This window comes from Phyllobates terribilis, unplaced genomic scaffold (assembly GCF_046119375.1).
Source record: "Phyllobates terribilis strain yellow unplaced genomic scaffold, ASM4611937v1 Scaffold_40__1_contigs__length_11209783, whole genome shotgun sequence".
NCBI lineage: Eukaryota > Metazoa > Chordata > Amphibia > Anura > Dendrobatidae > Phyllobates > Phyllobates terribilis.
In genome coordinates this window covers 2,860,850-2,887,914 of record NW_027362800.1, presented here as the reverse complement: position 1 = coordinate 2,887,914, position 27,065 = coordinate 2,860,850, and the positions used below count along the sequence as shown (strand labels likewise).

The following is a 27,065-nucleotide window of genomic DNA, read 5'->3' as shown; positions in this document are numbered from 1 at the left end:
AGGAGATGGTGGTGGAGGGTAGAATGCCTCCATCTTTGAGGGAAGGAATGGTCACGATCCTGTACAAGCGGAAGGGAGAGAGGTGCGACCTGAGGAATTGGCGTCCCATCACTCTGCTCAACGTGGACTACAAGATCCTGGCCAAGACGATGGCGACACGACTTAAGACGGTCATCGGACGGATCATCCACCCGGACCAGACCTGCGGCATCCCTGGACGTCGCATCGCAGACAGCCTCGCTCTCGTGCGGGACACGGTCGAGTACATCAAGGTCCGCCGCGCACACGCGGCCCTGGTCTCCTTGGATCAGGAGAAGGCCTTCGACCGGGTTTCCCACGAGTTCATGGGCCGAGCTCTGCACCGGTTAGGTTTGGGTAACATGTTTTGTTCGTATGTCCGTTTGATGTATTTTGATATCCACAGCTCGGTGTTGGTGAAAGGCTGGAAGACTGACCCCTTCCCTGTCCTCTCTGGGGTCAGACAAGGCTGCCCTCTATCACCTCTTCTTTTTGTTTGTGTTATAGAACTCTTCGCAGAGGCTATCCGGCAGAATGGAGAGATCAGAGGGATCACCGCACCGGGTCCGGGACGACACGAGGTCAAGTGCTCGCTCTACATGGACGACGTCACCGTCTTCTGCTCTGATCGTGGTTCAGTCGACGCCCTCGTCCAGACGTGTGAGAGGTTCGGCCGGGCTTCAGGGGCCAAAGTCAACTGCAGGAAGTCGGAAGCCATGCTCTTCGGGGATTGGCAGCCGGCCTCCTCCGCCCCCTTCCCCTTCAACATTCAACCGGATTTCCTCAAGGTGCTGGGAGTCTGGTTCGGGAAGGAAGGAGCGGCCCTCAAGTCCTGGCAAGAACGCTTGGCCAAGGTGAAGCAACGGATCGGACTCTGGAGCCTCAGACACCTCACTTGTGAGGGTAAGGCACTCGTCCTGCGTAATGAGGTCCTGCCCGTCTTGCAGTACACGGCGCAGGCCTGGCCCCCACACGTCACTGTGTGCAGGGCCATTACCAGGACAGTGTTTCACTTTGTCTGGGGATCCAAGATGGACAGAGTCAGGCGGGCCGTCATGTACAAGGAGCCTCGCAAGGGTGGGAAGGGCGTTCCAGATATCCCCACCCTCCTGCGATCCTCTTTTGTGTGTGATTGTGTTCGCCGGACTTTGCAAGTCAAGAATGGCTCCGCGGGCAGGTCCATGTCTCGCTTCTTCCTGCTTCCTCTTTGGAGGCGACTCGGCTGGGACAAGTGGGACAGCTCCTTCCCCTACAACTGGACGACGCCATGGTTCTACGGAGACGTCGTTCGATTTGTGGGGGAACATCAACTGGAGGGACTCAAGCCCGACTTGTGGAAGCCCAAAACTATCCACAAGCTCATCAGAGCCAAGGATGACGTGGAGAACATCACAGGACTTCACCAGGACACGCTGGAGACTGTGTGGACAAATGTGTCGTCTGACAGGCTGACCAACGGGCACAAGGACTTGTCGTGGATGGCGATTCAGGGCGGACTGCTCGTCCGGTCATTCATGCATGCCCGGAACCTGTGCAAGACCCGGTACTGCCCAAGGTGCCCCTTCGTGGAGGAAACATCTTTGCACACTTTTTGGGACTGCGGATTTGCACAGCGCCTGTTGACTGCCCTTGAGGACGACCTGAGGAACTCTGTCCTCAGGGCGAGCCTATCGCACCATTCTGTGCTTTACGGACTCTTCCCTGGGGTTCATACCGTCGGAGCCATCCAGGAGGCTTGGCGCCTTATGAACTGCTTCAAGGATGCCGTTTGGGTCGCCAGGAACCGGCTCATCTTGAGGAGGGAGAGGATGTCCATCCAGGACTGCCGCAGGCTGATCCACAGTCTGCTCAGAGACTATTCCATCGTGGACGGTCCGGAGGACGAGGATGAGGACTAAACCCCTCCTCCCCCTCTCCCCTTATGTGTCTTGTCTTTCAATAAAGCTTCGGGCCTGTGATTTTCCCCTCCCCATCCCCTTTTTCCCAATCCCCATCCCTTATCACGGTTCGTCGTACTGTATTGATTGACATGCTTTTTCTTTCAGATTGAGTGTTTTGTGTAGCATAGGGGTGTGATGTGTCTAGTTAGTGCGTCGTATCCTCATGCTATGTAAATATGATGTAGAATTCTGTGTGTACTGGGCTGCGGCACTGTACACTGTCTGTTAACTTATTTTTTGTGCTAATAAAAGATATATTCAATCAAAAAAATCTGTTCTTATCAGTTTAATATCTGATACGTCCCCTATCTGGGGACCATATATTAAATGGATTTTTAGAACAGGGAGATGGAAAAAGAGCTTGCTCTGTCCACTCCACGCATTGACCTGGTATTGCAGTATCTCCAGGACCGGTGCACCCCTTCTTTAATGCAGTTTCTAAAATCAGAAAGAATTGAATTCAATGCTTTTTGTTCATTTTGCTTGTTTGTCGGATTTTGGGATGGACTCTTTGGCTTTGCTTTTCTTCTCCTCATTGGATTTTTCATGTTAAAAGTTGCAGAAGCCAGATGACAAGCTCATTTTGGTTCAACTTCAGCAACTGTGCATTGCATTGCCATGTAATGTAATGTAATGCAATGCTATCTATCTAGCTCTCCCTCTATACTTCCTTTTGGATAAACAGACATATTAGGCAAGCATTTTGGAGCTTTCACCTAAATAACTACAGGTGGTGAGATAAGCTGCACAATATAATTGACCTTTCAGTATATTGTTGCACACACACCATCTATTTAGCAAATGCCCTTGTTATCAACAGCAGCCTTTTAAACTCACCTGAGCTAACAGGTATGTGAGCTGGTTACTCTGCTGCGCTTAAAATTTCTTTTTTGGTTTGCTACAATGCCTTTTCTGAAACGTTGTCTCCCTCTGCTGGAACACTGACTTCTTTCATTTAATGCCTGCAGACTATAAAAGAGAAACCAACCCAAAAAGTTTGGTTGATTAGTCTGTGGCATTCTTTTAAACTGTTGCTTATGGCGGTCTCTGTGAGCTTCTCAGTGACATTCAGCCATCCAGGTATCCCGCCTGCAGTAGACGGAATGTGGCAATGGAACGCTGGCTGCGCGTGTCATAATAGGCTCTGAGCCTTTATATACCTGCGCACAGCAGCAGCCACCTTCAGTCTGCTGCTGGACAGCCAGCAGCAGCAGCAGCAGGAGAGGTAATTAATCAGCAACCCTCCTGCTAAGGGTAGACAGCTGCTCGTTCCACCCCCCCCCCGCCTTAATTGGTTCTCCTCCCTTCCAACGGTGTTGAGGCGGGTGGGAACAGCCGGGGGTTGAGGGTACTGTGCTAAAAGAGGTGGAGTTATGCAGATCTAAAACGCGTGGATTGCAGCAGCAGCAAGCCGAAAAGTGCAGGCATGTGAGGGATCTAGAGGTTGACAGCATGTCTTCTTAACGGGAGTCCAGGTGGCCATCTCCACAAATGGACTTTTCAGAATCCTTGGGTGGCACCGTAGTCGGAAACCAATTCTGGTTATCGCTTCTCGGCCTTTTGGCTAAGATCAAGTGTAGTATCTGTTCTTATCAGTTTAATATCTGATACGTCCCCTATCTGGGGACCATATATTAAATGGATTTTTAGAACAGGGAGATGGAAAAAGAGCTTGCTCTGTCCACTCCACGCATTGACCTGGTATTGCAGTATCTCCAGGACCGGTGCACCCCTTCTTTAATGCAGTTTCTAAAATCAGAAAGAATTGAATTCAATGTTTTTTGTTCATTTTGCTTGTTTGTCGGATTTTGGGATGGACTCTTTGGCTTTGCTTTTCTTCTCCTCATTGGATTTTTCATGTTAAAAGTTGCAGAAGCCAGATGACAAGCTCATTTTGGTTCAACTTCAGCAACTGTGCATTGCATTGCCATGTAATGTAATGTAATGCAATGCTATCTATCTAGCTCTCCCTCTATACTTCCTTTTGGATAAACAGACATATTAGGCAAGCATTTTGGAGCTTTCACCTAAATAACTACAGGTGGTGAGATAAGCTGCACAATATAATTGACCTTTCAGTATATTGTTGCACACACACCATCTATTTAGCAAATGCCCTTGTTATCAACAGCAGCCTTTTAAACTCACCTGAGCTAACAGGTATGTGAGCTGGTTACTCTGCTGCGCTTAAAATTTCTTTTTTGGTTTGCTACAATGCCTTTTCTGAAACGTTGTCTCCCTCTGCTGGAACACTGACTTCTTTCATTTAATGCCTGCAGACTATAAAAGAGAAACCAACCCAAAAAGTTTGGTTGATTAGTCTGTGGCATTCTTTTAAACTGTTGCTTATGGCGGTCTCTGTGAGCTTCTCAGTGACATTCAGCCATCCAGGTATCCCGCCTGCAGTAGACGGAATGTGGCAATGGAACGCTGGCTGCGCGTGTCATAATAGGCTCTGAGCCTTTATATACCTGCGCACAGCAGCAGCCACCTTCAGTCTGCTGCTGGACAGCCAGCAGCAGCAGCAGCAGGAGAGGTAATTAATCAGCAACCCTCCTGCTAAGGGTAGACAGCTGCTCGTTCCACCCCCCCCCGCCTTAATTGGTTCTCCTCCCTTCCAACGGTGTTGAGGCGGGTGGGAACAGCCGGGGGTTGAGGGTACTGTGCTAAAAGAGGTGGAGTTATGCAGATCTAAAACGCGTGGATTGCAGCAGCAGCAAGCCGAAAAGTGCAGGCATGTGAGGGATCTAGAGGTTGACAGCATGTCTTCTTAACGGGAGTCCAGGTGGCCATCTCCACAAATGGACTTTTCAGAATCCTTGGGTGGCACCGTAGTCGGAAACCAATTCTGGTTATCGCTTCTCGGCCTTTTGGCTAAGATCAAGTGTAGTATCTGTTCTTATCAGTTTAATATCTGATACGTCCCCTATCTGGGGACCATATATTAAATGGATTTTTAGAACAGGGAGATGGAAAAAGAGCTTGCTCTGTCCACTCCACGCATTGACCTGGTATTGCAGTATCTCCAGGACCGGTGCACCCCTTCTTTAATGCAGTTTCTAAAATCAGAAAGAATTGAATTCAATGCTTTTTGTTCATTTTGCTTGTTTGTCGGATTTTGGGATGGACTCTTTGGCTTTGCTTTTCTTCTCCTCATTGGATTTTTCATGTTAAAAGTTGCAGAAGCCAGATGACAAGCTCATTTTGGTTCAACTTCAGCAACTGTGCATTGCATTGCCATGTAATGTAATGTAATGCAATGCTATCTATCTAGCTCTCCCTCTATACTTCCTTTTGGATAAACAGACATATTAGGCAAGCATTTTGGAGCTTTCACCTAAATAACTACAGGTGGTGAGATAAGCTGCACAATATAATTGACCTTTCAGTATATTGTTGCACACAGACCATCTATTTAGCAAATGCCCTTGTTATCAACAGCAGCCTTTTAAACTCACCTGAGCTAACAGGTATGTGAGCTGGTTACTCTGCTGCGCTTAAAATTTCTTTTTTGGTTTGCTACAATGCCTTTTCTGAAACGTTGTCTCCCTCTGCTGGAACACTGACTTCTTTCATTTAATGCCTGCAGACTATAAAAGAGAAACCAACCCAAAAAGTTTGGTTGATTAGTCTGTGGCATTCTTTTAAACTGTTGCTTATGGCGGTGTCTGTGAGCTTCTCAGTGACATTCAGCAATCCAGGTATCCCGCCTGCAGTAGACGGAATGTGGCAATGGAACGCTGGCTGCGCGTGTCATAATAGGCTCTGAGCCTTTATATACCTGCGCACAGCAGCAGCCACCTTCAGTCTGCTGCTGGACAGCCAGCAGCAGCAGCAGCAGGAGAGGTAATTAATCAGCAACCCTCCTGCTAAGGGTAGACAGCTGCTCGTTCCACCCCCCCCCGCCTTAATTGGTTCTCCTCCCTTCCAACGGTGTTGAGGCGGGTGGGAACAGCCGGGGGTTGAGGGTACTGTGCTAAAAGAGGTGGAGTTATGCAGATCTAAAACGCGTGGATTGCAGCAGCAGCAAGCCGAAAAGTGCAGGCATGTGAGGGATCTAGAGGTTGACAGCATGTCTTCTTAACGGGAGTCCAGGTGGCCATCTCCACAAATGGACTTTTCAGAATCCTTGGGTGGCACCGTAGTCGGAAACCAATTCTGGTTATCGCTTCTCGGCCTTTTGGCTAAGATCAAGTGTAGTATCTGTTCTTATCAGTTTAATATCTGATACGTCCCCTATCTGGGGACCATATATTAAATGGATTTTTAGAACAGGGAGATGGAAAAAGAGCTTGCTCTGTCCACTCCACGCATTGACCTGGTATTGCAGTATCTCCAGGACCGGTGCACCCCTTCTTTAATGCAGTTTCTAAAGTCAGAAAGAATTGAATTCAATGCTTTTTGTTCATTTTGCTTGTTTGTCGGATTTTGGGATGGACTCTTTGGCTTTGCTTTTCTTCTCCTCATTGGATTTTTCATGTTAAAAGTTGCAGAAGCCAGATGACAAGCTCATTTTGGTTCAACTTCAGCAACTGTGCATTGCATTGCCATGTAATGTAATGTAATGCAATGCTATCTATCTAGCTCTCCCTCTATACTTCCTTTTGGATAAACAGACATATTAGGCAAGCATTTTGGAGCTTTCACCTAAATAACTACAGGTGGTGAGATAAGCTGCACAATATAATTGACCTTTCAGTATATTGTTGCACACACACCATCTATTTAGCAAATGCCCTTGTTATCAACAGCAGCCTTTTAAACTCACCTGAGCTAACAGGTATGTGAGCTGGTTACTCTGCTGCGCTTAAAATTTCTTTTTTGGTTTGCTACAATGCCTTTTCTGAAACGTTGTCTCCCTCTGCTGGAACACTGACTTCTTTCATTTAATGCCTGCAGACTATAAAAGAGAAACCAACCCAAAAAGTTTGGTTGATTAGTCTGTGGCATTCTTTTAAACTGTTGCTTATGGCGGTCTCTGTGAGCTTCTCAGTGACATTCAGCCATCCAGGTATCCCGCCTGCAGTAGACGGAATGTGGCAATGGAACGCTGGCTGCGCGTGTCATAATAGGCTCTGAGCCTTTATATACCTGCGCACAGCAGCAGCCACCTTCAGTCTGCTGCTGGACAGCCAGCAGCAGCAGCAGGAGAGGTAATTAATCAGCAACCCTCCTGCTAAGGGTAGACAGCTGCTCGTTCCACCCCCCCCCCGCCTTAATTGGTTCTCCTCCCTTCCAACGGTGTTGAGGCGGGTGGGAACAGCCGGGGGTTGAGGGTACTGTGCTAAAAGAGGTGGAGTTATGCAGATCTAAAACGCGTGGATTGCAGCAGCAGCAAGCCGAAAAGTGCAGGCATGTGAGGGATCTAGAGGTTGACAGCATGTCTTCTTAACGGGAGTCCAGGTGGCCATCTCCACAAATGGACTTTTCAGAATCCTTGGGTGGCACCGTAGTCGGAAACCAATTCTGGTTATCGCTTCTTGGCCTTTTGGCTAAGATCAAGTGTAGTATCTGTTCTTATCAGTTTAATATCTGATACGTCCCCTATCTGGGGACCATATATTAAATGGATTTTTAGAACAGGGAGATGGAAAAAGAGCTTGCTCTGTCCACTCCACGCATTGACCTGGTATTGCAGTATCTCCAGGACCGGTGCACCCCTTCTTTAATGCAGTTTCTAAAATCAGAAAGAATTGAATTCAATGCTTTTTGTTCATTTTGCTTGTTTGTCGGATTTTGGGATGGACTCTTTGGCTTTGCTTTTCTTCTCCTCATTGGATTTTTCATGTTAAAAGTTGCAGAAGCCAGATGACAAGCTCATTTTGGTTCAACTTCAGCAACTGTGCATTGCATTGCCATGTAATGTAATGTAATGCAATGCTATCTATCTAGCTCTCCCTCTATACTTCCTTTTGGATAAACAGACATATTAGGCAAGCATTTTGGAGCTTTCACCTAAATAACTACAGGTGGTGAGATAAGCTGCACAATATAATTGACCTTTCAGTATATTGTTGCACACACACCATCTATTTAGCAAATGCCCTTGTTATCAACAGCAGCCTTTTAAACTCACCTGAGCTAACAGGTATGTGAGCTGGTTACTCTACTGCGCTTAAAATTTCTTTTTTGGTTTGCTACAATGCCTTTTCTGAAACGTTGTCTCCCTCTGCTGGAACACTGACTTCTTTCATTTAATGCCTGCAGACTATAAAAGAGAAACCAACCCAAAAAGTTTGGTTGATTAGTCTGTGGCATTCTTTTAAACTGTTGCTTATGGCGGTCTCTGTGAGCTTCTCAGTGACATTCAGCCATCCAGGTATCCCGCCTGCAGTAGACGGAATGTGGCAATGGAACGCTGGCTGCGCGTGTCATAATAGGCTCTGAGCCTTTATATACCTGCGCACAGCAGCAGCCACCTTCAGTCTGCTGCTGGACAGCCAGCAGCAGCAGCAGCAGGAGAGGTAATTAATCAGCAACCCTCCTGCTAAGGGTAGACAGCTGCTCGTTCCACCCCCCCCCCGCCTTAATTGGTTCTCCTCCCTTCCAACGGTGTTGAGGCGGGTGGGAACAGCCGGGGGTTGAGGGTACTGTGCTAAAAGAGGTGGAGTTATGCAGATCTAAAACGCGTGGATTGCAGCAGCAGCAGCAAGCCGAAAAGTGCAGGCATGTGAGGGATCTAGAGGTTGACAGCATGTCTTCTTAACGGGAGTCCAGGTGGCCATCTCCACAAATGGACTTTTCAGAATCCTTGGGTGGCACCGTAGTCGGAAACCAATTCTGGTTATCGCTTCTCGGCCTTTTGGCTAAGATCAAGTGTAGTATCTGTTCTTATCAGTTTAATATCTGATACGTCCCCTATCTGGGACCATATATTAAATGGATTTTTAGAACAGGGAGATGGAAAAAGAGCTTGCTCTGTCCACTCCACGCATTGACCTGGTATTGCAGTATCTCCAGGACCGGTGCACCCCTTCTTTAATGCAGTTTCTAAAATCAGAAAGAATTGAATTCAATGCTTTTTGTTCATTTTGCTTGTTTGTCGGATTTTGGGATGGACTCTTTGGCTTTGCTTTTCTTCTCCTCATTGGATTTTTCATGTTAAAAGTTGCAGAAGCCAGATGACAAGCTCATTTTGGTTCAACTTCAGCAACTGTGCATTGCATTGCCATGTAATGTAATGTAATGCAATGCTATCTATCTAGCTCTCCCTCTATACTTCCTTTTGGATAAACAGACATATTAGGCAAGCATTTTGGAGCTTTCACCTAAATAACTACAGGTGGTGAGATAAGCTGCACAATATAATTTACCTTTCAGTATATTGTTGCACACACACCATCTATTTAGCAAATGCCCTTGTTATCAACAGCAGCCTTTTAAACTCACCTGAGCTAACAGGTATGTGAGCTGGTTACTCTGCTGCGCTTAAAATTTCTTTTTTGGTTTGCTACAATGCCTTTTCTGAAACGTTGTCTCCCTCTGCTGGAACACTGACTTCTTTCATTTAATGCCTGCAGACTATAAAAGAGAAACCAACCCAAAAAGTTTGGTTGATTAGTCTGTGGCATTCTTTTAAACTGTTGCTTATGGCGGTCTCTGTGAGCTTCTCAGTGACATTCAGCCATCCAGGTATCCCGCCTGCAGTAGACGGAATGTGGCAATGGAACGCTGGCTGCGCGTGTCATAATAGGCTCTGAGCCTTTATATACCTGCGCACAGCAGCAGCCACCTTCAGTCTGCTGCTGGAAAGCCAGCAGCAGCAGCAGGAGAGGTAATTAATCAGCAACCCTCCTGCTAAGGGTAGACAGCTGCTCGTTCCACCCCCCCCCCCCGCCTTAATTGGTTCTCCTCCCTTCCAACGGTGTTGAGGCGGGTGGGAACAGCCGGGGGTTGTGGGTACTGTGCTAAAAGAGGTGGAGTTATGCAGATCTAAAACGCGTGGATTGCAGCAGCAGCAAGCCGAAAAGTGCAGGCATGTGAGGGATCTAGAGGTTGACAGCATGTCTTCTTAACGGGAGTCCAGGTGGCCATCTCCACAAATGGACTTTTCAGAATCCTTGGGTGGCACCGTAGTCGGAAACCAATTCTGGTTATCGCTTCTCGGCCTTTTGGCTAAGATCAAGTGTAGTATCTGTTCTTATCAGTTTAATATCTGATACGTCCCCTATCTGGGGACCATATATTAAATGGATTTTTAGAACAGGGAGATGGAAAAAGAGCTTGCTCTGTCCACTCCACGCATTGAACTGGTATTGCAGTATCTCCAGGACCGGTGCACCCCTTCTTTAATGCAGTTTCTAAAATCAGAAAGAATTGAATTCAATGCTTTTTGTTCATTTTGCTTGTTTGTCGGATTTTGGGATGGACTCTTTGGCTTTGCTTTTCTTCTCCTCATTGGATTTTTCATGTTAAAAGTTGCAGAAGCCAGATGACAAGCTCATTTTGGTTCAACTTCAGCAACTGTGCATTGCATTGCCATGTAATGTAATGTAATGCAATGCTATCTATCTAGCTCTCCCTCTATACTTCCTTTTGGATAAACAGACATATTAGGCAAGCATTTTGGAGCTTTCACCTAAATAACTACAGGTGGTGAGATAAGCTGCACAATATAATTGACCTTTCAGTATATTGTTGCACACACACCATCTATTTAGCAAATGCCCTTGTTATCAACAGCAGCCTTTTAAACTCACCTGAGCTAACAGGTATGTGAGCTGGTTACTCTGCTGCGCTTAAAATTTCTTTTTTGGTTTGCTACAATGCCTTTTCTGAAACGTTGTCTCCCTCTGCTGGAACACTGACTTCTTTCATTTAATGCCTGCAGACTATAAAAGAGAAACCAACCCAAAAAGTTTGGTTGATTAGTCTGTGGCATTCTTTTAAACTGTTGCTTATGGCGGTCTCTGTGAGCTTCTCAGTGACATTCAGCCATCCAGGTATCCCGCCTGCAGTAGACGGAATGTGGCAATGGAACGCTGGCTGCGCGTGTCATAATAGGCTCTGAGCCTTTATATACCTGCGCACAGCAGCAGCCACCTTCAGTCTGCTGCTGGACAGCCAGCAGCAGCAGCAGCAGGAGAGGTAATTAATCAGCAACCCTCCTGCTAAGGGTAGACAGCTGCTCGTTCCACCCCCCCCCCCGCCTTAATTGGTTCTCCTCCCTTCCAACGGTGTTGAGGCGGGTGGGAACAGCCGGGGGTTGAGGGTACTGTGCTAAAAGAGGTGGAGTTATGCAGATCTAAAACGCGTGGATTGCAGCAGCAGCAAGCCGAAAAGTGCAGGCATGTGAGGGATCTAGAGGTTGACAGCATGTCTTCTTATCGGGAGTCCAGGTGGCCATCTCCACAAATGGACTTTTCAGAATCCTTGGGTGGCACCGTAGTCGGAAACCAATTCTGGTTATCGCTTCTCGGCCTTTTGGCTAAGATCAAGTGTAGTATCTGTTCTTATCAGTTTAATATCTGATACGTCCCCTATCTGGGGACCATATATTAAATGGATTTTTAGAACAGGGAGATGGAAAAAGAGCTTGCTCTGTCCACTCCACGCATTGACCTGGTATTGCAGTATCTCCAGGACCGGTGCACCCCTTCTTTAATGCAGTTTCTAAAATCAGAAAGAATTGAATTCAATGCTTTTTGTTCATTTTGCTTGTTTGTCGGATTTTGGGATGGACTCTTTGGCTTTGCTTTTCTTCTCCTCATTGGATTTTTCATGTTAAAAGTTGCAGAAGCCAGATGACAAGCTCATTTTGGTTCAACTTCAGCAACTGTGCATTGCATTGCCATGTAATGTAATGTAATGCAATGCTATCTATCTAGCTCTCCCTCTATACTTCCTTTTGGATAAACAGACATATTAGGCAAGCATTTTGGAGCTTTCACCTAAATAACTACAGGTGGTGAGATAAGCTGCACAATATAATTGACCTTTCAGTATATTGTTGCACACACACCATCTATTTAGCAAATGCCCTTGTTATCAACAGCAGCCTTTTAAACTCACCTGAGCTAACAGGTATGTGAGCTGGTTACTCTGCTGCGCTTAAAATTTCTTTTTTGGTTTGCTACAATGCCTTTTCTGAAACGTTGTCTCCCTCTGCTGGAACACTGACTTCTTTCATTTAATGCCTGCAGACTATAAAAGAGAAACCAACCCAAAAAGTTTGGTTGATTAGTCTGTGGCATTCTTTTAAACTGTTGCTTATGGAGGTCTCTGTGAGCTTCTCAGTGACATTCAGCCATCCAGGTATCCCGCCTGCAGTAGACGGAATGTGGCAATGGAACGCTGGCTGCGCGTGTCATAATAGGCTCTGAGCCTTTATATACCTGCGCACAGCAGCAGCCACCTTCAGTCTGCTGCTGGACAGCCAGCAGCAGCAGCAGCAGGAGAGGTAATTAATCAGCAACCCTCCTGCTAAGGGTAGACAGCTGCTCGTTCCACCCCCCCCCCGCCTTAATTGGTTCTCCTCCCTTCCAACGGTGTTGAGGCGGGTGGGAACAGCCGGGGGTTGAGGGTACTGTGCTAAAAGAGGTGGAGTTATGCAGATCTAAAACGCGTGGATTGCAGCAGCAGCAGCAAGCCGAAAAGTGCAGGCATGTGAGGGATCTAGAGGTTGACAGCATGTCTTCTTAACGGGAGTCCAGGTGGCCATCTCCACAAATGGACTTTTCAGAATCCTTGGGTGGCACCGTAGTCGGAAACCAATTCTGGTTATCGCTTCTCGGCCTTTTGGCTAAGATCAAGTGTAGTATCTGTTCTTATCAGTTTAATATCTGATACGTCCCCTATCTGGGACCATATATTAAATGGATTTTTAGAACAGGGAGATGGAAAAAGAGCTTGCTCTGTCCACTCCACGCATTGACCTGGTATTGCAGTATCTCCAGGACCGGTGCACCCCTTCTTTAATGCAGTTTCTAAAATCAGAAAGAATTGAATTCAATGCTTTTTGTTCATTTTGCTTGTTTGTCGGATTTTGGGATGGACTCTTTGGCTTTGCTTTTCTTCTCCTCATTGGATTTTTCATGTTAAAAGTTGCAGAAGCCAGATGACAAGCTCATTTTGGTTCAACTTCAGCAACTGTGCATTGCATTGCCATGTAATGTAATGTAATGCAATGCTATCTATCTAGCTCTCCCTCTATACTTCATTTTGGATAAACAGACATATTAGGCAAGCATTTTGGAGCTTTCACCTAAATAACTACAGGTGGTGAGATAAGCTGCACAATATAATTGACCTTTCAGTATATTGTTGCACACACACCATCTATTTAGCAAATGCCCTTGTTATCAACAGCAGCCTTTTAAACTCACCTGAGCTAACAGGTATGTGAGCTGGTTACTCTGCTGCGCTTAAAATTTCTTTTTTGGTTTGCTACAATGCCTTTTCTGAAACGTTGTCTCCCTCTGCTGGAACACTGACTTCTTTCATTTAATGCCTGCAGACTATAAAAGAGAAACCAACCCAAAAAGTTTGGTTGATTAGTCTGTGGCATTCTTTTAAACTGTTGCTTATGGCGGTCTTTGTGAGCTTCTCAGTGACATTCAGCCATCCAGGTATCCCGCCTGCAGTAGACGGAATGTGGCAATGGAACGCTGGCTGCGCGTGTCATAATAGGCTCTGAGCCTTTATATACCTGCGCACAGCAGCAGCCACCTTCAGTCTGCTGCTGGACAGCCAGCAGCAGCAGCAGCAGGAGAGGTAATTAATCAGCAACCCTCCTGCTAAGGGTAGACAGCTGCTCGTTCCACCCCCCCCCCCGCCTTAATTGGTTCTCCTCCCTTCCAACGGTGTTGAGGCGGGTGGGAACAGCCGGGGGTTGAGGGTACTGTGCTAAAAGAGGTGGAGTTATGCAGATCTAAAACGCGTGGATTGCAGCAGCAGCAAGCCGAAAAGTGCAGGCATGTGAGGGATCTAGAGGTTGACAGCATGTCTTCTTAACGGGAGTCCAGGTGGCCATCTCCACAAATGGACTTTTCAGAATCCTTGGGTGGCACCGTAGTCGGAAACCAATTCTGGTTATCGCTTCTCGGCCTTTTGGCTAAGATCAAGTGTAGTATCTGTTCTTATCAGTTTAATATCTGATACGTCCCCTATCTGGGACCATATATTAAATGGATTTTTAGAACAGGGAGATGGAAAAAGAGCTTGCTCTGTCCACTCCACGCATTGACCTGGTATTGCAGTATCTCCAGGACCGGTGCACCCCTTCTTTAATGCAGTTTCTAAAATCAGAAAGAATTGAATTCAATGCTTTTTGTTCATTTTGCTTGTTTGTCGGATTTTGGGATGGACTCTTTGGCTTTGCTTTTCTTCTCCTCATTGGATTTTTCATGTTAAAAGTTGCAGAAGCCAGATGACAAGCTCATTTTGGTTCAACTTCAGCAACTGTGCATTGCATTGCCATGTAATGTAATGTAATGCAATGCTATCTATCTAGCTCTCCCTCTATACTTCATTTTGGATAAACAGACATATTAGGCAAGCATTTTGGAGCTTTCACCTAAATAACTACAGGTGGTGAGATAAGCTGCACAATATAATTGACCTTTCAGTATATTGTTGCACACACACCATCTATTTAGCAAATGCCCTTGTTATCAACAGCAGCCTTTTAAACTCACCTGAGCTAACAGGTATGTGAGCTGGTTACTCTGCTGCGCTTAAAATTTCTTTTTTGGTTTGCTACAATGCCTTTTCTGAAACGTTGTCTCCCTCTGCTGGAACACTGACTTCTTTCATTTAATGCCTGCAGACTATAAAAGAGAAACCAACCCAAAAAGTTTGGTTGATTAGTCTGTGGCATTCTTTTAAACTGTTGCTTATGGCGGTCTTTGTGAGCTTCTCAGTGACATTCAGCCATCCAGGTATCCCGCCTGCAGTAGACGGAATGTGGCAATGGAACGCTGGCTGCGCGTGTCATAATAGGCTCTGAGCCTTTATATACCTGCGCACAGCAGCAGCCACCTTCAGTCTGCTGCTGGACAGCCAGCAGCAGCAGCAGCAGGAGAGGTAATTAATCAGCAACCCTCCTGCTAAGGGTAGACAGCTGCTCGTTCCACCCCCCCCCCCGCCTTAATTGGTTCTCCTCCCTTCCAACGGTGTTGAGGCGGGTGGGAACAGCCGGGGGTTGAGGGTACTGTGCTAAAAGAGGTGGAGTTATGCAGATCTAAAACGCGTGGATTGCAGCAGCAGCAAGCCGAAAAGTGCAGGCATGTGAGGGATCTAGAGGTTGACAGCATGTCTTCTTAACGGGAGTCCAGGTGGCCATCTCCACAAATGGACTTTTCAGAATCCTTGGGTGGCACCGTAGTCGGAAACCAATTCTGGTTATCGCTTCTCGGCCTTTTGGCTAAGATCAAGTGTAGTATCTGTTCTTATCAGTTTAATATCTGATACGTCCCCTATCTGGGGACCATATATTAAATGGATTTTTAGAACAGGGAGATGGAAAAAGAGCTTGCTCTGTCCACTCCACGCATTGACCTGGTATTGCAGTATCTCCAGGACCGGTGCACCCCTTCTTTAATGCAGTTTCTAAAATCAGAAAGAATTGAATTCAATGCTTTTTGTTCATTTTGCTTGTTTGTCGGATTTTGGGATGGACTCTTTGGCTTTGCTTTTCTTCTCCTCATTGGATTTTTCATGTTAAAAGTTGCAGAAGCCAGATGACAAGCTCATTTTGGTTCAACTTCAGCAACTGTGCATTGCATTGCCATGTAATGTAATGTAATGCAATGCTATCTATCTAGCTCTCCCTCTATACTTCCTTTTGGATAAACAGACATATTAGGCAAGCATTTTGGAGCTTTCACCTAAATAACTACAGGTGGTGAGATAAGCTGCACAATATAATTGACCTTTCAGTATATTGTTGCACACACACCATCTATTTAGCAAATGCCCTTGTTATCAACAGCAGCCTTTTAAACTCACCTGAGCTAACAGGTATGTGAGCTGGTTACTCTGCTGCGCTTAAAATTTCTTTTTTGGTTTGCTACAATGCCTTTTCTGAAACGTTGTCTCCCTCTGCTGGAACACTGACTTCTTTCATTTAATGCCTGCAGACTATAAAAGAGAAACCAACCCAAAAAGTTTGGTTGATTAGTCTGTGGCATTCTTTTAAACTGTTGCTTATGGCGGTCTCTGTGAGCTTCTCAGTGACATTCAGCCATCCAGGTATCCCGCCTGCAGTAGACGGAATGTGGCAATGGAACGCTGGCTGCGCGTGTCATAATAGGCTCTGAGCCTTTATATACCTGCGCACAGCAGCAGCCACCTTCAGTCTGCTGCTGGACAGCCAGCAGCAGCAGCAGGAGAGGTAATTAATCAGCAACCCTCCTGCTAAGGGTAGACAGCTGCTCGTTCCACCCCCCCCCCCGCCTTAATTGGTTCTCCTCCCTTCCAACGGTGTTGAGGCGGGTGGGAACAGCCGAGGGTTGAGGGTACTGTGCTAAAAGAGGTGGAGTTATGAAGATCTACAACGCGTGGATTGCAGCAGCAGCAAGCCGAAAAGTGCAGGCATGTGAGGGATCTAGAGGTTGACAGCATGTCTTCTTAACGGGAGTCCAGGTGGCCATCTCCACAAATGGACTTTTCAGAATCCTTGGGTGGCACCGTAGTCGGAAACCAATTCTGGTTATCGCTTCTCGGCCTTTTGGCTAAGATCAAGTGTAGTATCTGTTCTTATCAGTTTAATATCTGATACGTCCCCTATCTGGGGACCATATATTAAATGGATTTTTAGAACAGGGAGATGGAAAAAGAGCTTGCTCTGTCCACTCCACGCATTGACCTGGTATTGCAGTATCTCCAGGACCGGTGCACCCCTTCTTTAATGCAGTTTCTAAAATCAGAAAGAATTGAATTCAATGCTTTTTGTTCATTTTGCTTGTTTGTCGGATTTTGGGATGGACTCTTTGGCTTTGCTTTTCTTCTCCTCATTGGATTTTTCATGTTAAAAGTTGCAGAAGCCAGATGACAAGCTCATTTTGGTTCAACTTCAGCAACTGTGCATTGCATTGCCATGTAATGTAATGTAATGCAATGCTATCTATCTAGCTCTCCCTCTATACTTCCTTTTGGATAAACATACATATTAGGCAAGCATTTTGGAGCTTTCACCTAAATAACTACAGGTGGTGAGATAAGCTGCACAATATAATTGACCTTTCAGTATATTGTTGCACACACACCATCTATTTAGCAAATGCCCTTGTTATCAACAGCAGCCTTTTAAACTCACCTGAGCTAACAGGTATGTGAGCTGGTTACTCTGCTGCGCTTAAAATTTCTTTTTTGGTTTGCTACAATGCCTTTTCTGAAACGTTGTCTCCCTCTGCTGGAACACTGACTTCTTTCATTTAATGCCTGCAGACTACAAAAGAGAAACCAACCCAAAAAGTTTGGTTGATTAGTCTGTGGCATTCTTTTAAACTGTTGCTTATGGCGGTCTCTGTGAGCTTCTCAGTGACATTCAGCCATCCAGGTATCCCGCCTGCAGTAGACGGAATGTGGCAATGGAACGCTGGCTGCGCGTGTCATAATAGGCTCTGAGCCTTTATATACCTGCGCACAGCAGCAGCCACCTTCAGTCTGCTGCTGGACAGCCAGCAGCAGCAGCAGCAGGAGAGGTAATTAATCAGCAACCCTCCTGCTAAGGGTAGACAGCTGCTCGTTCCACCCCCCCCCCGCCTTAATTGGTTCTCCTCCCTTCCAACGGTGTTGAGGCGGGTGGGAACAGCCGGGGGTTGAGGGTACTGTGCTAAAAGAGGTGGAGTTATGCAGACCTAAAACGCGTGGATTGCAGCAGCAGCAAGCCGAAAAGTGCAGGCATGTGAAGGATCTAGAGGTTGACAGCATGTCTTCTTAACGGGAGTCCAGGTGGCCATCTCCACAAATGGACTTTTCAGAATCCTTGGGTGGCACCGTAGTCGGAAACCAATTCTGGTTATCGCTTCTCGGCCTTTTGGCTAAGATCAAGTGTAGTATCTGTTCTTATCAGTTTAATATCTGATACGTCCCCTATCTGGGGACCATATATTAAATGGATTTTTAGAACAGGGAGATGGAAAAAGAGCTTGCTCTGTCCACTCCACGCATTGACCTGGTATTGCAGTATCTCCAGGACCGGTGCACCCCTTCTTTAATGCAGTTTCTAAAATCAGAAAGAATTGAATTCAATGCTTTTTGTTCATTTTGCTTGTTTGTCGGATTTTGGGATGGACTCTTTGGCTTTGCTTTTCTTCTCCTCATTGGATTTTTCATGTTAAAAGTTGCAGAAGCCAGATGACAAGCTCATTTTGGTTCAACTTCAGCAACTGTGCATTGCATTGCCATGTAATGTAATGTAATGCAATGCTATCTATCTAGCTCTCCCTCTATACTTCCTTTTGGATAAACAGACATATTAGGCAAGCATTTTGGAGCTTTCACCTAAATAACTACAGGTGGTGAGATAAGCTGCACAATATAATTGACCTTTCAGTATATTGTTGCACACACACCATCTATTTAGCAAATGCCCTTGTTATCAACAGCAGCCTTTTAAACTCACCTGAGCTAACAGGTATGTGAGCTGGTTACTCTGCTGCGCTTAAAATTTCTTTTTTGGTTTGCTACAATGCCTTTTCTGAAACGTTGTCTCCCTCTGCTGGAACACTGACTTCTTTCATTTAATGCCTGCAGACTATAAAAGAGAAACCAACCCAAAAAGTTTGGTTGATTAGTCAGTGGCATTCTTTTAAACTGTTGCTTATGGCGGTCTCTGTGAGCTTCTCAGTGACATTCAGCCATCCAGGTATCCCGCCTGCAGTAGACGGAATGTGGCAATGGAACGCTGGCTGCGCGTGTCATAATAGGCTCTGAGCCTTTATATACCTGCGCACAGCAGCAGCCACCTTCAGTCTGCTGCTGGACAGCCAGCAGCAGCAGCAGCAGGAGAGGTAATTAATCAGCAACCCTCCTGCTAAGGGTAGACAGCTGCTCGTTCCACCCCCCCCCGCCTTAATTGGTTCTCCTCCCTTCCAACGGTGTTGAGGCGGGTGGGAACAGCCGGGGGTTGAGGGTACTGTGCTAAAAGAGGTGGAGTTATGCAGATCTAAAACGCGTGGATTGCAGCAGCAGCAAGCCGAAAAGTGCAGGCATGTGAGGGATCTAGAGGTTGACAGCATGTCTTCTTAACGGGAGTCCAGGTGGCCATCTCCACAAATGGACTTTTCAGAATCCTTGGGTGGCACCGTAGTCGGAAACCAATTCTGGTTATCGCTTCTCGGCCTTTTGGCTAAGATCAAGTGTAGTATCTGTTCTTATCAGTTTAATATCTGATACGTCCCCTATCTGGGGACCATATATTAAATGGATTTTTAGAACAGGGAGATGGAAAAAGAGCTTGCTCTGTCCACTCCACGCATTGACCTGGTATTGCAGTATCTCCAGGACCGGTGCACCCCTTCTTTAATGCAGTTTCTAAAATCAGAAAGAATTGAATTCAATGCTTTTTGTTCATTTTGCTTGTTTGTCGGATTTTGGGATGGACTCTTTGGCTTTGCTTTTCTTCTCCTCATTGGATTTTTCATGTTAAAAGTTGCAGAAGCCAGATGACAAGCTCATTTTGGTTCAACTTCAGCAACTGTGCATTGCATTGCCATGTAATGTAATGTAATGCAATGCTATCTATCTAGCTCTCCCTCTATACTTCCTTTTGGATAAACAGACATATTAGGCAAGCATTTTGGAGCTTTCACCTAAATAACTACAGGTGGTGAGATAAGCTGCACAATATAATTGACCTTTCAGTATATTGTTGCACACACACCATCTATTTAGCAAATGCCCTTGTTATCAACAGCAGCCTTTTAAACTCACCTGAGCTAACAGGTATGTGAGCTGGTTACTCTGCTGCGCTTAAAATTTCTTTTTTGGTTTGCTACAATGCCTTTTCTGAAACGTCTCCCTCTGCTGGAACACTGACTTCTTTCATTTAATGCCTGCAGACTATAAAAGAGAAACCAACCCAAAAAGTTTGGTTGATTAGTCTGTGGCATTCTTTTAAACTGTTGCTTATGGCGGTCTCTGTGAGCTTCTCAGTGACATTCAGCCATCCAGGTATCCCGCCTGCAGTAGACGGAATGTGGCAATGGAACGCTGGCTGCGCGTGTCATAATAGGCTCTGAGCCTTTATATACCTGCGCACAGCAGCAGCCACCTTCAGTCTGCTGCTGGACAGCCAGCAGCAGCAGCAGCAGGAGAGGTAATTAATCAGCAACCCTCCTGCTAAGGGTAGACAGCTGCTCGTTCCACCCCCCCCCCGCCTTAATTGGTTCTCCTCCCTTCCAACGGTGTTGAGGCGGGTGGGAACAGCCGGGGGTTGAGGGTACTGTGCTAAAAGAGGTGGAGTTATGCAGATCTAAAACGCGTGGATTGCAGCAGCAGCAAGCCGAAAAGTGCAGGCATGTGAGGGATCTAGAGGTTGACAGCATGTCTTCTTAACGGGAGTCCAGGTGGCCATCTCCACAAATGGACTTTTCAGAATCCTTGGGTGGCACCGTAGTCGGAAACCAATTCTGGTTATCGCTTCTCGGCCTTTTGGCTAAGATCAAGTGTGGTATCTGTTCTTATCAGTTTAATATCTGATACGTCCCCTATCTGGGGACCATATATTAAATGGATTTTTAGAACAGGGAGATGGAAAAAGAGCTTGCTCTGTCCACTCCACGCATTGACCTGGTATTGCAGTATCTCCAGGACCGGTGCACCCCTTCTTTAATGCAGTTTCTAAAATCAGAAAGAATTGAATTCAATGCTTTTTGTTCATTTTGCTTGTTTATCGGATTTTGGGATGGACTCTTTGGCTTTGCTTTTCTTCTCCTCATTGGATTTTTCATGTTAAAAGTTGCAGAAGCCAGATGACAAGCTCATTTTGGTTCAACTTCAGCAACTGTGCATTGCATTGCCATGTAATGTAATGTAATGCAATGCTATCTATCTAGCTCTCCCTCTATACTTCCTTTTGGATAAACAGACATATTAGGCAAGCATTTTGGAGCTTTCACCTAAATAACTACAGGTGGTGAGATAAGCTGCACAATATAATTGACCTTTCAGTATATTGTTGCACACACACCATCTATTTAGCAAATGCCCTTGTTATCAACAGCAGCCTTTTAAACTCACCTGAGCTAACAGGTATGTGAGCTGGTTACTCTGCTGCGCTTAAAATTTCTTTTTTGGTTTGCTACAATGCCTTTTCTGAAACGTTGTCTCCCTCTGCTGGAACACTGACTTCTTTCATTTAATGCCTGCAGACTATAAAAGAGAAACCAACCCAAAAAGTTTGGTTGATTAGTCTGTGGCATTCTTTTAAACTGTTGCTTATGGCGGTCTCTGTGAGCTTCTCAGTGACATTCAGCCATCCAGGTATCCCGCCTGCAGTAGACGGAATGTGGCAATGGAACGCTGGCTGCGCGTGTCATAATAGGCTCTGAGCCTTTATATACCTGCGCACAGCAGCAGCCACCTTCAGTCTGCTGCTGGACAGCCAGCAGCAGCAGCAGGAGAGGTAATTAATCAGCAACCCTCCTGCTAAGGGTAGACAGCTGCTCGTTCCACCCCCCCCCCCGCCTTAATTGGTTCTCCTCCCTTCCAACGGTGTTGAGGCGGGTGGGAACAGCCGGGGGTTGAGGGTACTGTGCTAAAAGAGGTGGAGTTATGCAGATCTAAAACGCATGGATTGCAGCAGCAGAAAGCCGAAAAGTGCAGGCATGTGAGGGATCTAGAGGTTGACAGCATGTCTTCTTAACGGGAGTCCAGGTGGCCATCTCCACAAATGGACTTTTCAGAATCCTTGGGTGGCACCGTAGTCGGAAACCAATTCTGGTTATCGCTTCTCGGCCTTTTGGCTAAGATCAAGTGTAGTATCTGTTCTTATCAGTTTAATATCTGATACGTCCCCTATCTGGGGACCATATATTAAATGGATTTTTAGAACAGGGAGATGGAAAAAGAGCTTGCTCTGTCCACTCCACGCATTGACCTGGTATTGCAGTATCTCCAGGACCGGTGCACCCCTTCTTTAATGCAGTTTCTAAAATCAGAAAGAATTGAATTCAATGCTTTTTGTTCATTTTGCTTGTTTGTCGGATTTTGGGATGGACTCTTTGGCTTTGCTTTTCTTCTCCTCATTGGATTTTTCATGTTAAAAGTTGCAGAAGCCAGATGACAAGCTCATTTTGGTTCAACTTCAGCAACTGTGCATTGCATTGCCATGTAATGTAATGTAATGCAATGCTATCTATCTAGCTCTCCCTCTATACTTCCTTTTGGATAAACAGACATATTAGGCAAGCATTTTGGAGCTTTCACCTAAATAACTACAGGTGGTGAGATAAGCTGCACAATATAATTGACCTCTCAGTATATTGTTGCACACACACCATCTATTTAGCAAATGCCCTTGTTATCAACAGCAGCCTTTTAAACTCACCTGAGCTAACAGGTATGTGAGCTGGTTACTCTGCTGCGCTTAAAATTTCTTTTTTGGTTTGCTACAATGCCTTTTCTGAAACGTTGTCTCCCTCTGCTGGAACACTGACTTCTTTCATTTAATGCCTGCAGACTATAAAAGAGAAACCAACCCAAAAAGTTTGGTTGATTAGTCTGTGGCATTCTTTTAAACTGTTGCTTATGGCGGTCTCTGTGAGCTTCTCAGTGACATTCAGCCATCCAGGTATCCCGCCTGCAGTAGACGGAATGTGGCAATGGAACGCTGGCTGCGCGTGTCATAATAGGCTCTGAGCCTTTATATACCTGCGCACAGCAGCAGCCACCTTCAGTCTGCTGCTGGACAGCCAGCAGCAGCAGCAGCAGGAGAGGTAATTAATCAGCAACCCTCCTACTAAGGGTAGACAGCTGCTCGTTCCACCCCCCCCGCCTTAATTGGTTCTCCTCCCTTCCAACGGTGTTGAGGCGGGTGGGAACAGCCGGGGTTTGAGGGTACTGTGCTAAAAGAGGTGGAGTTATGCAGATCTAAAACGCGTGGATTGCAGCAGCAGCAAGCCGAAAAGTGCAGGCATGTGAGGGATCTAGAGGTTGACAGCATGTCTTCTTAACGGGAGTCCAGGTGGCCATCTCCACAAATGGACTTTTCAGAATCCTTGGGTGGCACCGTAGTCGGAAACCAATTCTGGTTATCGCTTCTCGGCCTTTTGGCTAAGATCAAGTGTAGTATCTTTCGAAAAGGCGGTTTTGGATGTTGGCCGCCCTAGTAGATTGATACATTATGCACACTGGGGTTTAGGCGCTTGTTAGTACGCCAGGTGGCTAATATAGTCATCTGGTGGAAAGCATGGCCCCCCAGGATCGACGCCATTGGGCCGGGGAAGATCGAAAGCCCGAAGTGTGAAGTGCCCCAGGAATGGTGACCCTGGGGTGCCTTAACTCACTGGGATTGGGAACCCCACTTGAGTTTATGGCACATTTGCACAAGCACTTCAAATTTTCTTTCTTCGCACACACCCTTATTCCGGGCCTTCTGGCCTTAGGATGGGGAATTTTTCAATTCCCGGTCGAAGGTCCGGGCAGTATTATACTGTGAAACCTTCACTATTTATTTAATTTCTTTGTCACTGTGTGTCCACTTATTCACGTGTGTCACGTCCTACTAGGATTTTGTCGGGATGCGGTTCCCTTACGGGTTCCTCTCTTGGCAGGTCTAGGGGGGGAGTGTGTGGCCATCAGGTTCCGCTCCCCCCTGAACCCCCCTGGCTCTCCTCTTTCGGGAGGAGAGCGTTGTTGGCTCCCCTCTTCCGGGAGGGGAGCACAGTCTTTGGCTCCCAGTGCCTTGCTCGGGTGAGAACTCGGGCAGGTGCTGGGGGTAAGATTGGGTCGCCTCTGGCTTCGGCTGGAGGTGGCTTTTTGTCCCTGTTCCTCGCTGTGGCCTTTTGGCTCGGAGGGACGGGGAATGGTTTGGGGGACCCTTCTCCTTTTGGAGAGGGATTCAAGAAGACCAGCATCCTAGTGCACTTTTTTTGTGGCACTTGTCACTTTTTTAAGCGCACTCGGGTTTTGTACACGAATTCGGGCTTTCGATAAAAAAAAAAAAAATCTGTTCTTATCAGTTTAATATCTGATACGTCCCCTATCTGGGGACCATATATTAAATGGATTTTTAGAACAGGGAGATGGAAAAAGAGCTTGCTCTGTCCACTCCACGCATTGACCTGGTATTGCAGTATCTCCAGGACCGGTGCACCCCTTCTTTAATGCAGTTTCTAAAATCAGAAAGAATTGAATTCAATGCTTTTTGTTCATTTTGTTTGTTTGTCGGATTTTGGGATGGACTCTTTGGCTTTGCTTTTCTTCTCCTCATTGGATTTTTCATGTTAAAAGTTGCAGAAGCCAGATGACAAGCTCATTTTGGTTCAACTTCAGCAACTGTGCATTGCATTGCCATGTAATGTAATGTAATGCAATGCTATCTATCTAGCTCTCCCTCTATACTTCCTTTTGGATAAACAGACATATTAGGCAAGCATTTTGGAGCTTTCACCTAAATAACTACAGGTGGTGAGATAAGCTGCACAATATAATTGACCTTTCAGTATATTGTTGCACACACACCATCTATTTAGCAAATGCCCTTGTTATCAACAGCAGCCTTTTAAACTCACCTGAGCTAACAGGTATGTGAGCTGGTTACTCTGCTGCGCTTAAAATTTCTTTTTTGGTTTGCTACAATGCCTTTTCTGAAACGTTGTCTCCCTCTGCTGGAACACTGACTTCTTTCATTTAATGCCTGCAGACTATAAAAGAGAAACCAACCCAAAAAGTTTGGTTGATTAGTCTGTGGCATTCTTTTAAACTGTAGCTTATGGCGGTCTCTGTGAGCTTCTCAGTGACATTCAGCCATCCAGGTATCCCGCCTGCAGTAGACGGAATGTGGCAATGGAACGCTGGCTGCGCGTGTCATAATAGGCTCTGAGCCTTTATATACCTGCGCACAGCAGCAGCCACCTTCAGTCTGCTGCTGGACAGCCAGCAGCAGCAGCAGCAGGAGAGGTAATTAATCAGCAACCCTCCTGCTAAGGGTAGACAGCTGCTCGTTCCACCCCCCCCCGCCTTAATTGGTTCTCCTCCCTTCCAACGGTGTTGAGGCGGGTGGGAACAGCCGGGGGTTGAGGGTACTGTGCTAAAAGAGGTGGAGTTATGCAGATCTAAAACGCGTGGATTGCAGCAGCAGCAAGCCGAAAAGTGCAGGCATGTGAGGGATCTAGAGGTTGACAGCATGTCTTCTTAACGGGAGTCCAGGTGGCCATCTCCACAAATGGACTTTTCAGAATCCTTGGGTGGCACCGTAGTCGGAAACCAATTCTGGTTATCGCTTCTCGGCCTTTTGGCTAAGATCAAGTGTAGTATCTTTCGAAAAGGCGGTTTTGGATGTTGGCCGCCCTAGTAGATTGATACATTATGCACACTGGGGTTTAGGCGCTTGTTAGTACGCCAGGTGGCTAATATAGTCATCTGGTGGAAAGCATGGCCCCCCAGGATCGACGCCATTGGGCCGGGGAAGATCGAAAGCCCGAAGTGTGAAGTGCCCCAGGAATGGTGACCCTGGGGTGCCTTAACTCACTGGGATTGGGAACCCCACTTGAGTTTATGGCACATTTGCACAAGCACTTCAAATTTTCTTTCTTCGCACACACCCTTATTCCGGGCCTTCTGGCCTTAGGATGGGGAATTTTTCAATTCCCGGTCGAAGGTCCGGGCAGTATTATACTGTGAAACCTTCACTATTTATTTAATTTCTTTGTCACTGTGTGTCCACTTATTCACGTGTGTCACGTCCTACTAGGATTTTGTCGGGATGCGGTTCCCTTACGGGTTCCTCTCTTGGCAGGTCTAGGGGGGGAGTGTGTGGCCATCAGGTTCCGCTCCCCCCTGAACCCCCCTGGCTCTCCTCTTTCGGGAGGAGAGCGTTGTTGGCTCCCCTCTTCCGGGAGGGGAGCACAGTCTTTGGCTCCCAGTGCCTTGCTCGGGTGAGAACTCGGGCAGGTGCTGGGGGTAAGATTGGGTCGCCTCTGGCTTCGGCTGGAGGTGGCTTTTTGTCCCTGTTCCTCGCTGTGGCCTTCTGGCTCGGAGGGACGGGGAATGGTTTGGGGGACCCTTCTCCTTTTGGAGAGGGTTTCAAGAAGACCAGCATCCTAGTGCACTTTTTTTGTGGCACTTGTCACTTTTTTAAGCGCACTCGGGTTTTGTACACGAATTCGGGCTTTCGAAAAAAAAAAAAAAAATCTGTTCTTATCAGTTTAATATCTGATACGTCCCCTATCTGGGGACCATATATTAAATGGATTTTTAGAACAGGGAGATGGAAAAAGAGCTTGCTCTGTCCACTCCACGCATTGACCTGGTATTGCAGTATCTCCAGGACCGGTGCACCCCTTCTTTAATGCAGTTTCTAAAATCAGAAAGAATTGAATTCAATGCTTTTTGTTCATTTTGCTTGTTTGTCGGATTTTGGGATGGACTCTTTGGCTTTGCTTTTCTTCTCCTCATTGGATTTTTCATGTTAAAAGTTGCAGAAGCCAGATGACAAGCTCATTTTGGTTCAACTTCAGCAACTGTGCATTGCATTGCCATGTAATGTAATGTAATGCAATGCTATCTATCTAGCTCTCCCTCTATACTTCCTTTTGGATAAACAGACATATTAGGCAAGCATTTTGGAGCTTTCACCTAAATAACTACAGGTGGTGAGATAAGCTGCACAATATAATTGACCTTTCAGTATATTGTTGCACACACACCATCTATTTAGCAAATGCCCTTGTTATCAACAGCAGCCTTTTAAACTCACCTGAGCTAACAGGTATGTGAGCTGGTTACTCTGCTGCGCTTAAAATTTCTTTTTTGGTTTGCTACAATGCCTTTTCTGAAACGTTGTCTCCCTCTGCTGGAACACTGACTTCTTTCATTTAATGCCTGCAGACTATAAAAGAGAAACCAACCCAAAAAGTTTGGTTGATTAGTCTGTGGCATTCTTTTAAACTGTTGCTTATGGCGGTCTCTGTGAGCTTCTCAGTGACATTCAGCCATCCA

The 27,065-nt window shown here is 46.2% G+C and overlaps 17 non-coding genes and 3 pseudogenes across 17 annotated transcripts; all 20 read left to right on the top strand.

Annotated features, from left to right (window-relative positions):
• Window positions 1-2,188: 2,188 nt before the first annotated feature.
• Window positions 2,189-2,382, top strand: LOC141185692 (U2 spliceosomal RNA). The gene has a single exon (XR_012260327.1). It is a non-coding gene; the product is annotated as a U2 spliceosomal RNA (small nuclear RNA).
• Window positions 2,383-3,502: 1,120 nt separating this feature from the next.
• LOC141186488 (U2 spliceosomal RNA) lies at window positions 3,503-3,693 on the top strand. Its single transcript, XR_012260762.1, has one exon. It is a non-coding gene; the product is annotated as a U2 spliceosomal RNA (small nuclear RNA).
• A 1,119-nt stretch (window positions 3,694-4,812) lies between these two features.
• On the top strand, window positions 4,813-5,003 carry LOC141186487 (U2 spliceosomal RNA). Its single transcript, XR_012260761.1, has one exon. It is a non-coding gene; the product is annotated as a U2 spliceosomal RNA (small nuclear RNA).
• Window positions 5,004-6,122: 1,119 nt separating this feature from the next.
• On the top strand, window positions 6,123-6,313 carry LOC141186486 (U2 spliceosomal RNA). The gene has a single exon (XR_012260760.1). It is a non-coding gene; the product is annotated as a U2 spliceosomal RNA (small nuclear RNA).
• A 1,117-nt stretch (window positions 6,314-7,430) lies between these two features.
• Window positions 7,431-7,621, top strand: LOC141191197 (U2 spliceosomal RNA). Its single transcript, XR_012265196.1, has one exon. It is a non-coding gene; the product is annotated as a U2 spliceosomal RNA (small nuclear RNA).
• A 1,123-nt stretch (window positions 7,622-8,744) lies between these two features.
• Window positions 8,745-8,934, top strand: LOC141185437 (U2 spliceosomal RNA). Its single transcript, XR_012260100.1, has one exon. It is a non-coding gene; the product is annotated as a U2 spliceosomal RNA (small nuclear RNA).
• Window positions 8,935-10,053: 1,119 nt separating this feature from the next.
• LOC141185011 (U2 spliceosomal RNA) lies at window positions 10,054-10,244 on the top strand. The gene has a single exon (XR_012259713.1). It is a non-coding gene; the product is annotated as a U2 spliceosomal RNA (small nuclear RNA).
• Window positions 10,245-11,365: 1,121 nt separating this feature from the next.
• LOC141186485 (U2 spliceosomal RNA) lies at window positions 11,366-11,556 on the top strand. Its single transcript, XR_012260759.1, has one exon. It is a non-coding gene; the product is annotated as a U2 spliceosomal RNA (small nuclear RNA).
• Window positions 11,557-12,679: 1,123 nt separating this feature from the next.
• Window positions 12,680-12,869, top strand: LOC141185436 (U2 spliceosomal RNA). Its single transcript, XR_012260099.1, has one exon. It is a non-coding gene; the product is annotated as a U2 spliceosomal RNA (small nuclear RNA).
• A 1,121-nt stretch (window positions 12,870-13,990) lies between these two features.
• Window positions 13,991-14,180, top strand: LOC141185435 (U2 spliceosomal RNA). The gene has a single exon (XR_012260098.1). It is a non-coding gene; the product is annotated as a U2 spliceosomal RNA (small nuclear RNA).
• A 1,121-nt stretch (window positions 14,181-15,301) lies between these two features.
• LOC141186484 (U2 spliceosomal RNA) lies at window positions 15,302-15,492 on the top strand. The gene has a single exon (XR_012260758.1). It is a non-coding gene; the product is annotated as a U2 spliceosomal RNA (small nuclear RNA).
• A 1,118-nt stretch (window positions 15,493-16,610) lies between these two features.
• LOC141186483 (U2 spliceosomal RNA) lies at window positions 16,611-16,801 on the top strand. The gene has a single exon (XR_012260757.1). It is a non-coding gene; the product is annotated as a U2 spliceosomal RNA (small nuclear RNA).
• Window positions 16,802-17,921: 1,120 nt separating this feature from the next.
• Window positions 17,922-18,112, top strand: LOC141186480 (U2 spliceosomal RNA). The gene has a single exon (XR_012260755.1). It is a non-coding gene; the product is annotated as a U2 spliceosomal RNA (small nuclear RNA).
• Window positions 18,113-19,231: 1,119 nt separating this feature from the next.
• Window positions 19,232-19,422, top strand: LOC141186479 (U2 spliceosomal RNA). Its single transcript, XR_012260754.1, has one exon. It is a non-coding gene; the product is annotated as a U2 spliceosomal RNA (small nuclear RNA).
• A 1,117-nt stretch (window positions 19,423-20,539) lies between these two features.
• Window positions 20,540-20,730, top strand: LOC141185052 (U2 spliceosomal RNA). The gene has a single exon (XR_012259750.1). It is a non-coding gene; the product is annotated as a U2 spliceosomal RNA (small nuclear RNA).
• A 1,118-nt stretch (window positions 20,731-21,848) lies between these two features.
• Window positions 21,849-22,039, top strand: LOC141186478 (U2 spliceosomal RNA). Its single transcript, XR_012260753.1, has one exon. It is a non-coding gene; the product is annotated as a U2 spliceosomal RNA (small nuclear RNA).
• A 1,118-nt stretch (window positions 22,040-23,157) lies between these two features.
• Window positions 23,158-23,249, top strand: LOC141186197 (U2 spliceosomal RNA; annotated as a pseudogene).
• A 789-nt stretch (window positions 23,250-24,038) lies between these two features.
• LOC141185877 (U2 spliceosomal RNA) lies at window positions 24,039-24,224 on the top strand. Its single transcript, XR_012260474.1, has one exon. It is a non-coding gene; the product is annotated as a U2 spliceosomal RNA (small nuclear RNA).
• A 1,119-nt stretch (window positions 24,225-25,343) lies between these two features.
• On the top strand, window positions 25,344-25,435 carry LOC141186196 (U2 spliceosomal RNA; annotated as a pseudogene).
• Window positions 25,436-26,229: 794 nt separating this feature from the next.
• Window positions 26,230-26,410, top strand: LOC141185930 (U2 spliceosomal RNA; annotated as a pseudogene).
• The last annotated feature ends 655 nt before the right edge of the window (window positions 26,411-27,065 follow it).